The 13,008-nt window shown below is 39.4% G+C and overlaps 1 protein-coding gene across 1 annotated transcript in view; it reads right to left on the reverse strand.

Moving 5' to 3' along the window:
- Positions 1 to 11,800, reverse strand: part of LOC107515298 (zinc finger protein 396) — a 51,286-nt gene extending 39,486 nt beyond the window's left edge. Inside the window, exon 1 of the mRNA XM_016153975.2 lies at positions 11,568 to 11,800. The gene's annotated coding sequence lies outside the window, so the exon portion shown is untranslated. The remainder of the gene's footprint in view (positions 1 to 11,567) is intronic.
- Between the last annotated feature and the right edge of the window lie 1,208 nt (positions 11,801 to 13,008).

The raw sequence follows: 13,008 nt of genomic DNA on the forward strand, positions 1-13,008 counted from the left end.
GAGGAAACACCTAGTCTGGTGTAGGTAGGTGTAAGAGCAGGCCTGCTATAGAGGAAGACAATGTGGGCAGAAGGCAGCCAAGCTTTAAATGACAAATTTTAATTAAGCAAAAGAAAACAAGTTTAAACTCACAAACCCAAGAAGTTGAGCAAGTAAGTCACACTCAGATACTTTGTAATTAAAATGCTAATAGTGAAGTTAAAGAAAAAAATCTTAAAAGGAGCCAGAGGGAAAATGTTATATATATACAAAATTAAATCTGACATTTCATCAGAAACAATGAAGGCAGAAGACAATGGAACAAGATCTTTTAAATGTCAAAAGAAAAACACCTGCAATTTAGAATCTATAAACTACAAAAATATCTTATACAAATTAAGGCAAAACAAAATTTTTGGATAAACAAAAGCTGAGAGTCATATCTAGCAAATCCATACTACAAGAAATATTTTTTTAAAAAAGTCCTTAAGGCTAACAGAAAATGATGTCAGATTAAGTTAATGAGAGAAAAATGCAATTTCAAACATCAGTAATAAAGGGGGATTATTAATAACAATCTTAAAGACATAAAGGATTAATAAAGGTTAATAAAGCATTTTTTAACAATTTTGTTAAATATATTGACATGTTAGATAAAATGAACAAATTCCTTGAAAAACGCAAATTACTAAAACTGACCCAGGAAGAAATAGAAAATCTGAAGACCCCTATATTGATTTTAAAACTTGAATGTGCAGTTGAAAACTTCAGTTACAGATGGTTTCACCAAAAATTCTATCAAACTTGCAAGGAAGAAATTATACCAATTGTACAAAACTGTTTCAAAGAATGGAAGAAGAAATCATTTCCCAATTTTTAATTTTTTTGTCCAGTCCAACGCTAATTCCAAAACCAGGTAAAGACATTACGAGAAAAGAAAACCACAGACCAATATCCTTTATGAACATAGACATAAACATCCTTAACAAAATATTAGCAAATTGAACCCAGCATTTTTTAAAGAAAGGATAATACAACATGACCAAAACCTGGGACATTTTCCCAGGAACGTAAGATTGTTTTATTTTTTAAATATCAATATATTTCATCACATTATCAGAATAAAAGGGGAAAGTTCTATGACTATCTTAATAGATACAAAATTCAACACCTCTTCGTAATACTCTCAGCAAACTAAGAATGAAAGGAAACTTTCTCAACATAATAGGACTTCAAAAAAAAAAAAACCCTATAGCCTAACATCATACATAATAATTAAATATTGGAAGTTTTGCCTTAAGATGGAGAGCAAGGCAAGGCTGCTTGCTCTCACCAGTTCTATTGTGCTGGAGATCACTATTTACTGGGACCATAAGGTAAAAAAGAAATAATAGACATAAAAATTGGAAAGAAGAAATGATTTAGAACTAATAAGTGAATTTAGCAAAGTCTCAGAATTCAAGATCAATATGCCAAGATAAATTGTATTTTTATATACTACAGCAAATGATTGCAAAATTAAATTAAACATACTATTTGACAAAAAGAGTCGACTGAGGAAACACTTTTGGGTCAGGTAATCATGTTTTTGGTGGTGGTAATGGAGAGTCTGACAATAAAATCGAGAAAGCAATTCCATTACTATAGTATAAAAAAGAGTAACATACTTAGAAATAAATTTAACAAAGGAGGCAAAAGACTTGTACACTGAAAACTACAAAACCTTTCTGAAGGAAATTAAAGATTTAAATAAGTGGAAAGATATCGCATTTTAGTGGAGTGGAAGACTTAATATTGTTAAGATGACAGCACTACCAAAAAGCAATATACTGATTTAATGAAATCCCTGTGAAAATCCCAATGGCATTTTTTTTTTACAGAAATAGAAAAATGTATCCTAAAATTCAGATGGAATCTTAAGGGATTCCAAATTACCAAAATAATCTTGAAAAGGACAAAGTTGAAGAATACTTCCTGATATCAAAACTTACTAAAAAGCTGCTGTAATCAAAACAATGTGTTACTGGCATAAGAACAAATGTATAGACCAGTGGAATAGAATAGAAGGCTCAGAAATAAACCCTCACATATTATGGTCATTCAATATTCAACAAGGATCATTTAATGTGGAAAGGACAGGCTTTTCAACAAATGGTGATATAAAAACTGGAAATCCATATGCAAGGGAATGAACTGGGGTCCTTACTTTACACCATATACAAAAATTATCTTAAAATGAATTATAGATCTAAATATAAGAACTAAAGCTGTAAACATTTTAGAAGACAATGTACAAAAAAAACTTCGTGACGTTGGATTTGACAATGATTTCTTGGATATGACACCAAAAGCACAGGCAACAGAAACAAAAGATAAACTGGACTTCATCAAAATTTTAAAGGTTTCATGCATTAAAAGACAAGCTACAGAATGGGAGAAAATTTTGCAAATCATATATCTCATAAGGGTCTAGCATCCAGAATATCTAAGGAACTTTATAACTCAACAACGAAAAGATAAGAACTCTATTAGGAAATGGGCAAAGGACTCGAACAGTCATTTCCCCAACAAAGATATACAATGGCCAATAAGCACATGAAAAGATGCTTAACATAATTAGTCATTAAAGAAGTGCAAATCAAAACCACAAGGAGATATTACTTCATACTCACTAGGATATGGCTATAATAGTTTTTTAAAAAACAAAAAATAAGTGTTGGAGAGGATATGATAAAATTGCACCCTTAGTACATTGCTTGTGGGAATATAAATATATAATTACTGTGGAAAACAGTTTGAGGATTCCTGAAAAAGTTAAACATAGAATTACCAAATGATTCAGCGATTCTACTTGTAGATACATACCCCAAAGAATCGAAAACACGTATTCAAACAAATACTTGTATATGAGTGTTCATAGCAGCCCTGTTCACAGTAGCCAAAAGATGAAACAACCCAAATATCTATCAGCTGACGAGTGATTAAACAAAATGTGGTTTGTTGATACAACAGATTAATATTCAGCCATAGAAAGAATGGAAATACTGATACATGCTACTACATGGATGCTAAGTTGAAAGAAGCTAGATGCAAAAGGTCACATATGACATGATTCCACTTATATAAAACATCCAGAATAGTTAAGTCCATAGAGACAGCAGGATAGTAGTAGTTGCCAGGGGCTGGGGAAAGGAGATAAAGACTGCTAATGGATACAGATTTCTTTTGGAGGATCTGGAAATGTTCTAAAATTAGATAATGGTGATAGAGTATACGAAAAACTACTGAATGATAAACTTTAAAAAGGTTTTTAATATACGTAAATTATAACTTGGTTTAAAAAATTCTGTGCAACCTAGAACTATACACCAAAACCAAAAACGATTTCTACCACTGCAAACCTATTAGAATCACCAAAACCCAGAACACTGACACCACCAAATACTAGCAAGGATGGGGACAGACAAGAACTCTCATTGCTGGTGGGAAATCAAAATGGAATTTTGGGGAAAAAATTTTTGAAACTTCAGAAGACAGTTTGTTGGTTTTTTACAAAATTAAACATACTCTTACTATATTATCCAGCAATCACGCTCCTTGGTATTTACCCAAAGGAGTCAAGAACTTTTGTCCACATGAAAAACATGCACATGGGTGTTTACAATAGCTTTATTCATAATTGACAAAGCTGGGAAGCAACCAAGATGTCCAATAGGTGAATGGATGAATAAATTGTGGTACATTCAGACAATGGAATATTATTCAGCATTAAAAAGAAATGAGCTGTCAATTCATGAAAAGACATAGAGGAACTGTAAATGCATATTACTAAATGAAGAAGCCAATTTGAAAAGGCTACCTAATGTATATGATTCAACTAGATGACATTCTAGAAAAGGCAAAACTATAGAGACAGTAAAAAGCCCAGTGGGTGCCAGCTGTGGGGGAGGGGAGGGATAAATAGGCAGAACACAGGATTTTTAGGGCTTCGAAAATACTCTGTATGATACTATGATGATGGATAAAGGTAATTATACATATCAAAACCCTGGCATTATACTCAAAATAATTAATTCAAGATAGATAACAAACCTAAATAGAAAAAAGGAAATATAATGCTTCTAGAAGAGAGGATAGGAGAATATCTTCGTGACCTTAAGGTAGGCAAAGATTTCTTAGAACACAAAAACACTAACTGTACAGGAAAAATAATGATTTCTTTAAAAGGGCATCAAAATGAAAACTCAGCTTATCAAAAGATATCATTTAGAGAATTAAAAAAAATGAACAGTCCCTATGACTTCCACAGCCTGATTAGTAAGTAGCAGTGGGCCCCAGCAACCTGTACTGGCTTCCCACTCTCCTGCTACGAAGGCTTAGGCCATTTAAAAGACCTTGTCAACTCCTGGCCATCTTTTCTCTCACACATGGTAATAGATTGAAAGGTTGCAAAAGATGTATCTGGTCCTGACCAATTCAAGAGCTTTCCTGTCTATCAACAAAGCCTACACCTCTAATATCGTTTCTGCAAATCCCAATCGGCCATGGTTTTCTCACCCTTTTTCGTATGTATTCAATTGGTAGCCAAGTTCCAGGCACAAAAAGCCTTAATAATCACATTTTGAATACCATGATGAAATTGACAGTTCTGAAACTGTCTGCATAAGACCTCAGCTTGCTCAAGAAGCATCTTCTGTAATATTTTATAATCTAACTGGTAGGGCACTTCATATCTGTAGCACCTCACAAAGCACATTTTCATGAAATTTCACTGAAGCTCCACAACATGTGGGGATTATTACCTTGATTTTCAGATGAGCACATTAAGATTTCTAAGCATTCTTTTAACCTACCCTTTAAAGGTCTGGAGCTAAAACTGAGATCCTTAGCCTCCAAATCTAGCATTCTCCACCTCATTGTCAGGCCTGGCTGTGAGACAATGGTGGAAATAGTACCAGTCACTAACTCTGCTTCATCAGCATGGGGATGAATCCATGTGCAAACAGTATTTAGCAGAATTTACAGAATGAGGATGGAACCAGTCAGACATTTTGCCTATCCCAGCATGACCTTGTGTAGTGAGAGCAGCCAACATGGGGCCACTGAAAGTTCTGGGAGACCTAAGGTTTTATTTCATGGAAGTAAGCTGCACTAGGACCTCCAAGTATGAGCAGACCAGATTTTGCTTAAACTGGGGATCCTTTGATCACAAGTTACCAGTGGAGGGGAAGTGACCAAACTATCTAGAAAGGTGAATCTCGTCAGGCTATTGCTCTGGTGTGGGCCATGTCAGAAATGAGCTTTCAGATGTTGAAATCATTCAGTTGCTCTGCAGCTTTTAGACTGGCCGATTGTTTTGTGAGCTTTCTAATCCTCGTTTCATTTTAAAATCCTTATTTCATTTAAAATCCCAATCATTGCTATCTAAATGAGACAAATTGCAAGAAGCACTTGATGAAATGCCAGTCTCCTGTGCTGGCCCTTATTTTTGTCATGATTCACACAGGGGTGAAGGGTATGTGGTATGTACTGGACAGGGAAGAACATGAAACCAAGAAGGAGGGGGCAAGTGGTAGAAAACAGGGGACAAAGGACTTAGGTGTGAAGAAGCACAAGAGACAAGAGAGCCAGAGAGATGGCCGGTAAAACAACACAATGAGATGTTAGGATTTCGGCGGTGGAGGTGGGGTGGAGGGGGCAGGTCTGCGTGACAGGGTTCATGGTGCCTATCTCAGTTTTTCAAAGGCATTTGCTAGTCCACTTATTTTCCATTCAACAGAAAGTCTTCCATAACTTGATTCCATGATGGTATCATGATATGTTATGTGCCACAAATAGGTAATTCAATGCACTGATATTATATTCGAGATATTCCTACTGAGGACAAGAAAAACTTCTCCCCAACTTTCCCCTTTATAACATCTCTCCCTTTCTCAAATCCTCCCATTCTCCTAAAACAACACGAGAAACACATGCTGAATGAAATCAGAGTAACATATTTATAGCCTCACAAATTACTCCAAGAAAGAATGGGCCAGACTTCTTGCACATGCACAATAAGATACAGACTCTATTTGTTTTGAATTTGTTTCACCCAGCTATTATGGGAAATTACTGCTTAGTTATCACAGTTTCTACAAGGTAGAATGTGGTAGAGTCAGAGAGCATTCTGAGTCATTTCTAAAAATGCTTTTGAGGGAAGTTCTACAGATACTACTGTTTCTTAAAGGAAGAAAGAATTTCTTCTTTTTAAGTCATACTAAGTAACATTATTTTTTGAATCAGAAATAAGTCAAACTAGAATATTTATAGTACATACTAATAATAGTTCTTGTGGATTGTATAATATTTAAAACAGCAGTAAAGAAGATTAAAGCAGATGCATTTTCACTTAGTAACTAGTTGTTACTTAATCATGCCTATAACTTGAAAGGCAGGATTTAGGACCTTTGAGTAATTTTTTTTTTCTGTCGTATGTGATCCAGCAGCTGGAAGTTGTAGGGTAACTTTTTTAAAAAGCCTTAATATTTCTAATAAACTTTTTTTTATTTTAGAACGGTTTTAGGATGCAGGGAGAGGGGCCTGAACTCCAGATGCTATTATAGAATGAAAACAAAACAAAACAAAACCAGAGAAACCTGACGAGGCAGGGACCTGCGCCTCCTAGAAACCACAGTGATTTACACTGCTGAGTGACAGGATTGCTTCCGAGGAGGAAAAGGGTGACTTTTGCCCAGTTCTACTAACGCCTGATGAGTGGATGCCCAGGAAGAGTTTTGACCATGCTCCAAGGAAGCCCAGGGATCCTGGGGGTAGGGGGTGGGGAGTGTGGTTGGCTCAGGTGGGAGTAATTTATGAAGGCAAATATTTGTTTAGTGGCAGAGGCTATGTTTAAAATGTGAGCCTGCTTTGATAGATGGTCACAAGGATGGGGAGCATGGCATAGGGAATGCAGTTAGCATTAATATGTTGGCTAGGTGGAGGGTCAGGGGAGGGAGGGAACAATGGGGGGAATTATTTTATGAACTATAGAAATGTCTAACCAATGTATTGTATACTTGAAACTGATTATAATTTTTTAAAAATGTGAGCCTGTTTAAGGGAGTCTCCTAAGTAAAGTAAGGCAAAGGCATTACACAGATATGGCATGAAATGGGCTGGTAGGAGAAATGTGCCTGAGGTTTAAATCCATGAGTTAACAGCTGTAGAGTATGGGATGCTCCAGGCTAGTCTGAAAAGGGTTTGGCACAGCTCACGGGCTGCAGGGCTCCGGAAGGTAGGAGCCAGCCGGGTCTGTGGTGAAGCTGGACCTCAGCCATGGTTCCCTCCCAATGTCCACTGCACCCTGGTGATGGAGAGTTCGCAGCTCCACTCTCCTCTCCTTGCTCACATTTGAGGACTCCGCCTGGCGTGCAGGCCAGAATCCTCTCGGACTATGGGTTTCCATAGATGCTTCTACATGGAAAGTCCCAGGGCTGATCCAGGATGTCCTCAACAGTGCCCCATCCTGTCCTCCTTATCGCAGATGCAGGCAGCATGAGCCACATTCCTCCTGCCCGAGTCACTGCTCCAGGCCGCAGGCTGCCTTTCCTTCAGCTTGGCCTAGGGACCAGCCACTGTCCATTCCATCTTCTTGTTTGTCCCTTTATTTTTTTTCAAAAATACTACAGATTTATTTTTATTGCCTATATGGAATGGCTATTTATCATCCAAAGAAAAATTTCCATACTTTTCCTTTTCTTTATCCTTCTCAAGATCTAGCTTATCCTATCCCTACTGGGTCCCTCTTACAGTCGCATTATTTGTATATTTCTTTTTACTTAGTTTTCCTTGACTTTTACAACACCATTTTGACAGAAGTCAACTGTCCTTTTAGATTTGGTCCCCATCCACCAATTGTTACACTATCAATTTTCTTGTTTATCAATGTCTTATCTCCTTGACCAGCTTACTAACCCTCCTATGGCAGGAAGCTTCCATTCCTCACATGAATGGATAAATGAATGTAAAATGAACAAAGATGGTGATGCCAAATGTCTAAACCCGGTGATTTTGAATTTGTTCAGTTGACCAGAAATTTTGAGACTGGGTGAATCTTATTTATCTTAAATAATTGGCAGGTTCCTGGATTCATGTCATATTGAATTTCAAGTTTAAAATACCCACAACTCATAATTTGGGGCTACAGTTTGTGCTGATTACTAGATTCTAGATAAACAACAAGGAATGCCAGTGGTTTTAGAAAACTTATGAGAGGAAAACTTAAAATTGAAAACATTCTCTTCATGGCCATTGACATTTTTTTTTTACCCCACAATGACAGTGGCACTGCCTAGTAGCCCCACAGTACAACTTAGGTCATGGGATATCCTGAGCACAACCCTCTCACTTTTAAGAATTATTCTATAAGCTTTGAATACCCATATGTATCAGGCAAAAAAATTAGTAATTTCTAGTCATTTTCCCCTATAAAAAAAGAAATATCCTCTAACTTATTCAATTCTACTATCTCCTTGGTTTAGTCAATACATGTTTACTAAGCTCTACCATGTGCCAGACACTGCCCTGTGTCAGGCTTCCTGCCATGAGAAGCTCAGCCTGATGACTATGTAAGGCAACAAACGTGGAGCCCGTGGACTGTCAGGGCTCTACAGGAGCGATGGGGAGTTCAGGGGCAGGGAAGGGGACAGGTAAGCTTTCTGGAGGAGGTAACTGCTAAGCCAAGTGCTGAGGGATAAGGGAACTCTCTCAGTGATCGTGGACAGGGAATGAGCTTGCCACATACTGGGAAATGAAATGTTGTGTTAGATACAAGTTACATAAAAAAGAGATGTTAGGTCAAAATTTTTAATGGGAATTAAGAAGCAGTCTTCCATATCCAGAATATAACCCTGAGGATGGTGAATCCAGGATACAAAGTCTCAATCTCTTGATCTGGATCTGCTCCTCAAGAGGTGGTGAGGCTCGGTGAATAGGGATTCCAGAGAAGCCAGGGCATATCCTCCCAGACACCTTTCTTCTTCCCAGCAGCCTCATGACCAGTTCAGATCATGATCCCTGTGCAGCCCTGAGCAGACTGCCCAATATCCCTGAGCCTCAGTTTTCCTTCACGGTTAAAATGGAAGCAGTGATACTCTCTATTGGGAACTGTTTCTTTGGGTTCCCAATGGAAATAGTGCAAGACAAAACACCTAAATACATTCATGCTGGTCTCAGCATTGTGCATATGGTAACAAGGGAGTATTTGTCTGCGGTAAGGGGGGTATGTGGACAGAACAGGACTTGCACAGCGAGAGGTCCAGGGCACCTGGAGTGCGGATGAGAGGCAATAGTGTCCTCTTAGAGCTCTTCTTCAGGCCTTGTCTGTCCCCATTTACTTTGATTTAAAAGATAAAACAAAACTTACGCTTTCTAGAATGATGAGTCATGGAATCTTCAGAATTGGAAGGCGCCTCATCTCTTAATGCTCTCACTTTTCCTCCCCTGATTTAGTCAATACAATTTCTGTTCCTTTTCATTAGATTCAACGACGCATTAGAGCAGTGGTCCCCATCCTTTTTGGCATCAGAGACCGGTGGTCCTATGAGAATCTAATGCCTGATGATCTGAGACAGAGCTGAGGCGGTGATGCTAGTGCTGGGGAGAGTCTACAAATACAGATGAAGCTTTGCTTGCTAGCTTGCTGCTCACTTCCTGCTGTGCAGCCCGGTTCCTAATAGGCCACTGACCAGTACCAGTCTGCAGCCCGGGGGTTAGGGACCCCTGCATTAGGGAACAAACACTAGTTTAAATAAATATCACATCTGGCAAAGCCAGTTTTACCTTAGGTGATAGTTTTCAATCAGATATTTATGAAACATGTAAGATGTACAAGCCTCACCACCAGGCGAATGCCAGTGAAAGATAGTTTAAAATAAATATGCCCACCCAATCTTTTCCTTTAGAGAAAGTGAATATTGGTCAGGGTTCTCCAGAGACATAAAACCAATAGAAAGAGAGAGAAGGAGAGGGGGAGAGGGGGAGAGAGAGAGACAGAGAGACAGAGAAAGTGTGTGTGTGTGTGTGTGTGTGTGTGTGTGTGTGCGCGCGTGTGTGTGTGTGTACATCGGGGGAGAGAGGGAGAAAGATTTATTTTGAGGAATTGGCTCATGTGATTATGGGGCTGGCAGTGTGAAACCTGAAGAGCAGGCCAACAGGCTGGAGATCCAGGAAAGAGCTGATATTGCAGCTTAAGTCCAAAGACAGCCTGGAGGCAGAATTCCCTCCTGTTCCAGGACCTCAGTTCTTTCTCTCTTAAGGCCTTCAGCTGATTGCATGGGGCCCAATCATATTATGGAGAGTAATCTGCTTCATCTAAAGTCTACTGGTTTAGATGTTAATCTCATCTAAAAAATACCCTCTCGGCAACATCTAGACTGGTGTTTGACTATGTATCTGGGTACTGTGGCCTAGCCAAGTTGCACACAAAGTTAACCACTGCAGAATGCCCCATGGGAATATGCACTTGCATGGTAATTTCAGCATTCTCATGTTACATCCAGGCAGAGTCCCTGTGCTCCTACTCACCCTTCTCAGGTAGTTCCAAGCCAACTCTCTCCTGCCAAAGGAAGCAGGGGCTGAAAGGAAACTTGCATGTGGATGGAGGGTTCCTGCCTCACTGCTCTCCCTGCCTCCTTGTAGGTGTGTATTTTAGGCCCTTGAACTTCAGTTTCCATAGGTGTAAAGTGGACATGCTGCTATAGCTGTCTCACAGGATTGTAGTGAGTATTAAATGGAAAGAATGTAGTGGAGGAAGGGGAGACGATGCTTTGCATTCCTTTAGTTGCAGTCATTGGTCTGTCAGGAAGAGCTAGAATTCTCTGACACAGAGCAGGGCAGAGAGGGTCCCCTGTCCTGATTGACAGGGTGGGGTGGCGAGGCTTTCCCGATGGACTGAGGGAACTGCGAAGGAGGCTCCAACCTCAAGGACAAGCCTGAGTTCCATGGGAAAGTATGTACTCCCAACCCGGAGCTCCTAAAATGAGTTTTTTGCTTTTCAAAAATTACTATGTGCTCTTCCCAAAAATTCCAAATTTCAGAGTAAAAAGTATAAGTTCCCTTCTTAATCATACCTACCCCAAATCCATTCCCTTCTCCAAAGGAGACAACTATTAACTCTTTGGTATGATTTATTTCACATCCTTTCTTATCGATTTTTTATTACTATAACAAAATTTTACCTCTGGTTTTGTGATTTTTTAAATTCACTTAGCAATATACCCTCATGTGTTTATTCATGTCTAAATCTGACTTTTTGTGTAGTGAGGTTCCCCACCACCACCACCACCACCACCACTTGCTTAAATTAGAGAAAAAAGATAAATAAGGAAAACAAATAAAAGCTTTCTTACAAATAAAAGATAAACTTCACTATAGGCCTGGCAAATCAGCTTTTTGAGAGAGTATCTACATAGTTCAGCCTCCATTTCTCTGCAAAGGGTCTGGGCCCAGGCAGTGCTACCATGAAGGCTTGCTTATGCTCTCCCGGACCCAACATGTACCCCAAAGTCCCCACCTACACATTCCAGTCCTAGAATGTTCCATCTTACCTTTCTCCTTTGCTCCTGTAGCCATGTTTGCTTCAAGACAAAAGCTACTGGCCCTCTTGCCACTCCTAAGCAAAGAAATGGCAGCGTGGAATTTCAGAGAAATTGGTAACAAGTGGACACAAATACTTAGGTTCTTGTTTCCTTACAAAATCTTCCAGAGAGGTAAGCAAGAAGTTTGGAGGAATTACACTGATGTATGTACTTTCTGTATCTCTCATTTTCAAGGTCTGATGTTGTCTCTGAAGGGACTTTTTCTTTGAAAAGACCAGAAACGCTCTCATCTTTATCTCTGTTAACAGTTTCCTCCCTAGTTGTTATGAGGGGAGCTATCAGTCACCAAGGCCTCAGTTCGATTCCTAAAAAAAGCCTTTGCAAAAGTTCACATTGTAAAATCCAGGCTGTGCCCTTCTGCATCCACACTGGAAAGATCTGAGGTTTTGAGGCACCTGGGCCAGTGGAGGTGACTCATCTTCCTGACACTGAGTGGAGCAGAGCTGCGTGTTCGGTGGACACCATGTGCCTGTCAGCAGTCAGCATCCTGTTGGCCAGGAAAACACTGCCTCTTCCCGGGAAAGGCTTTATCTGCAGCGGGACAGAAGCACCTGTGGTCAGAGGCCACCGAGTCATGGAAGAAAACCAGGCTGAATCCAGGGGTTCTATATTTGCAGTAAGAGGAAAGGGGCCCCATTTTCACACTCAACTCTGTCACTAAAACAAATAGGCAGCTTCTCTCCACCTTTTATGAAGAGTTTTATAGCCTGTTATTACAGGGAAACAAACAATGGTAGCATACATAATGATTACCAAAGAAGGCATAAAACCATAATGATTTTGAAGAGGTCCAGCGGGTGGTTGCTGTCGGCCCTCCTCTCCCTCTTATTCTAGAGGAGCTCATTTATCGGAGCTGTCTGCTCTCCACCCCGTGACTCTTCTCTTCCCCTGGCCTTAGTCACAGATCGCTTATTTATTTAGCTAGTTATTTACTCCTTTCCTTGCTCCATAAAATCGTTGAGCCAGCTTATAAAAATACTCAGAATAAAGGATGGAATAAATGACCAAAGTAAGCAATGAAGAAGACAAGGGGAGGTTGATAGAGCCAGTAATGAGATGAGTGCATGGAAATGTCGACCATATGATCTTAGTTACTATAAGTAGCCTGCAAATTTGCATCTGAGACTCCCAGGAGCCACAGAAAAGAGAAAAAACAACAAGGCGGAAGGTGCGCGTCTTCTGTCAAAAAAAGATCCACTATTCTAATGCAGGGTGTCTCCACTCCCATTCCTAACCCTACACAGGAGATACTCAACAGAATGCACATGAAGGCCTCTGTTAAGAACATCTAGGGGACAACATCACCTGCCTTGTGTCTTTTATCTTTCAACCTATTCTTTGTGAGATGCTTTAGGAATTGGATATCCCCTCTATTAAAGATCTGATCCCG

This window comes from Rousettus aegyptiacus, unplaced genomic scaffold, assembly GCF_014176215.1.
Source record: "Rousettus aegyptiacus isolate mRouAeg1 unplaced genomic scaffold, mRouAeg1.p scaffold_m13_p_12, whole genome shotgun sequence".
NCBI lineage: Eukaryota > Metazoa > Chordata > Mammalia > Chiroptera > Pteropodidae > Rousettus > Rousettus aegyptiacus.